Source organism: Echinops telfairi, unplaced genomic scaffold, assembly GCF_000313985.2.
Source record: "Echinops telfairi isolate 266 unplaced genomic scaffold, ASM31398v2 ScPeMD7_7469;HRSCAF=8507_1, whole genome shotgun sequence".
NCBI classification, from domain to species: domain Eukaryota; kingdom Metazoa; phylum Chordata; class Mammalia; order Afrosoricida; family Tenrecidae; genus Echinops; species Echinops telfairi.
The window spans coordinates 78,840,330-78,843,718 of record NW_022111373.1 but is presented as its reverse complement, the minus strand read 5'-3'; positions in this window follow the sequence as shown (position 1 = coordinate 78,843,718).

Below are 3,389 nucleotides of genomic sequence, written 5' to 3'. Positions count from 1 at the left end.
CCCCCCCGTGACACACAGGTCTGCAATGAGTAAGAACTGACAGATGGCAACTAACAACAGCTCAAGCTGATGAGGGCTCGTTATGAAAACTGACAGCTAAAACATTTAATGATGAAACGCTAGACGTTTTCCTCTTAAGATCAGGAACAAAGATGTCTACTCTCACCACTTCTAGTCAACATTGTAATGGATATATAACCTAGGATAAATAAGCAAGAAAAGAGAAACAAGAGCCATCCAGATTTGAAAATAAGTTAAGCTGCTTTTGTATATAGAAAATCTGGAAGGGATCACGCCCCCAAATGCATAGAACAATAATTCCAGGTTGCAAGATCATTGTAGAAAATCGGTTTTATGTTTTCTTGTGTATACTTTTGCCAAAATTGAAAAAAAATAATTACATGAATAACAATGAATATGTGGGGAAAAGAAAATGTTCTAAAATTGATTGTTTTAAAGACTGTACAATTCTTCTTGACATAGTTGAACTATTGAGTTGTATGATATGTGGACAAAGTGCCAATAACACTGTTTTAAAAATCAGTTTAAAAAATCAGTTTTATTTCAATATCTTAAAAATGAACAACCCAGAAAAGGAATAAAGAACCAGTTCCATTTACAATAGTATAAAAAACAAATAAATTTAACAAAATAATATAATACTTCAATAGACATCTGAAAACTAAAAAAAGGTTGTGGAGAAAAATTTAAGTAGATGTATATTTAAGAAGACCTAAAGGCATTCCATATTTATGGATTGGAAGACTCAATATTACTAATATGACAATACTTCCCAAATCACTCTCAAATTTGAAGCACTCTTTTTTGGTAGAAATTGGCAAACTATCCTTAAATTCCTATGGACATTCCAGAGACTCAAAAATACCTTTTAAAGTGGGTGAAGGGAGACATTGGATAGTGTAAGTTATGAAAAATAATAATAACTTATAAATTATCAAGGGTTCATGGGGGGGAGTAGGGGGGAGGGTAAAAATGAGGAGCTGATACCAAGGGCTCAAGTAGAAAGAAAATGTTTTGAGAATGATGATGGCAACAAACGTACAAGTGTGCTTGACACAATGGATGGATGGATGGCTTGCGATGAGAGTTGTATGAGCCCCCCATGAAATTATTAAAAATAAATAAATAAATAAAATAACCTTTTAAGAAAAACAGTTGGAGGACTCACACTTTATAATTTCAATTCCTACTACAAAGCTCCATGAACCACGTGGGTGGAGTACTGGCATAAAGATAAGCATATAGATCTGTGGTATAGAAGTGAGAGTCCCAGAAAGCAATCTTGACCTTTACAGTCAATTGGGTCAACAAAGGGGCTAAGACAAAATAATGAAGGATTCGAACAGTCTTTCCAACAGATGGTCCTGGGACAACTGGCTATTAGCACACAGAATGGTGGCCCTCTGCTCCACAGGATGTATGCAGTTAATTCAAAATGGATCCCAGACTTTACCTGTATGCACTAAAACTAGATAAAACTCTTGGACGCAAACATAGGATCAAGCCGTGATGGCCTTGAATCAGACAACAGCATCGTAAATGTGATACCCAAAGCACAAACAACAAGAGAAAAAATAGATAGATTGGACTTCACACACACTGAAATATATTGTGCTCCCAAGGACACCATTAAGAAAGTGAAAAGACAGGCTATAGAATGGGAGAATGATTTTGCAAATCATTTCTCTTATAAGCGATATTTTCAGAATATGTGCGGATGTAGTCTGTGGGTGTCCATCAATGCACGTATAAATCTATTGTCTATGAGTAGAAGCCAACTCTTAGTGCTGTTATAGACAGAGTAGAACTGCCCTACCAATTTTCCGAGGCTGTGAGCCTTTAACTTGCCTGACGGTAATCTCGAGTGCAGAGTGGGGTAAATGTCAACTGTCAGAAGCGGTAACCCTGAGCCACACTCGGAATTATACTGCAGAGAAGTCCCTTAACAAAATTACTGACATAATTAGACCGCCAGGGAGGTTAAAGTTTATCATGCCTGGAATGTCTACTAGAGAGATTAAAATGAGTAATTTCTTAAGAATTACAGGCCTACCATATAAAACAACAGATTTTATGCAAAACAATGTACCACTTTGGGTACAAGATTGCTGACATAATTAGACCGCAGAGGCAGACTGCCACCTTGTCTTCTGTAGAGAAGATGGTGGGTTCAAACTACTGACCTTCCAGTTAGCATCTGAGCACTTTAACTAGTGTGCCACCAGGCCACCTTTAAAAACAGACAAAACTAAGCCCACTGCCTTCTGTCAACTCCACCCGCAGTGACCGTATAGGACAGAGTAGCATTGCCCTCTGTGGTTTCCAGGGCTGTAAATAGTTAGAGAAGATTGCATTCCTCCCATGGAGCATCTGGGTTGGGGTGGGAGTGTCAACCCACCATCTTTCTGGTTAGCAGCTGAGTGCTTTAACCACTGTGACACCAGCCAGCACTTGTTATATAGGAAACTGTGTGCGTGTTGACTCATATATATCTTGACAATTCAACAATAAAAATAATCCCATTTTTAAATGCGCACAGGGTTTTAATAGATAGTTACAAAGTTCAGAGGGTTAGGAAGGAAGGTGCTGACAAGGTTCTGGAATTAGTGAGGCTCATGGCCCAGCTCTGTGAATATGCTAACCACCCTGAAGTACACACTTTGAAAGGGTGAGTGTTAGACTGTGGTTTGTACTTCAATACAGCAAAGCAAAGACCAACTGGTTGACAAGAAGTCCATTCCAACTCCTTGAAGCCTCTTCCGTGTCTCAGTAGAAACAGGTTCCTTGGGGTTCTCAATGGCTGCCTTCTTAGAAGGAGATGACTAGTACTTTCTTCTCAGGCCTCTCGAGGTGGACTTGAAACTCTTTTGGTTAACGGCTATATATGTTATGTCTTTGTACCATTCCTGGCCGCCTTGAATGCATCTTACGACCCAGATATTGCTATGCAGATGTTAGCTCTCATCGCAAAGCCTGAATTGTTCTCTGAAGCGATCTCTCTTTCCCATCAGATTTGAGCTGCTTGAGAAGCTGACTTTGGGAAAGTCTGCCCCATCCCCTCGACCCTCAGTGCTTTGCATCCCCTGCTGCAAACTCGTTCCGCAGGGAGCTCCAGGGGAGGTCTACGCTAGAGAGATGAAGATTCAACTGCGTCCTGGAGGGGAAGGGTCCCCCAGGTCGGATGGAGTAGGAAACAGGTATGGTTCTGTTCCCACAAGCGGGTGGTGGAAACTGCGAACACCTGCAGGTAAAAGGCGAGGCCTCCATGAGTGGGGTCCTCACGTCTGCCACGCGGGACTGCGTGCTCGTTCCAATGGAAGGGGAGGGGGGCACGCGGTTCGGGAAGATTCCAAAAGGCAGACAACGTC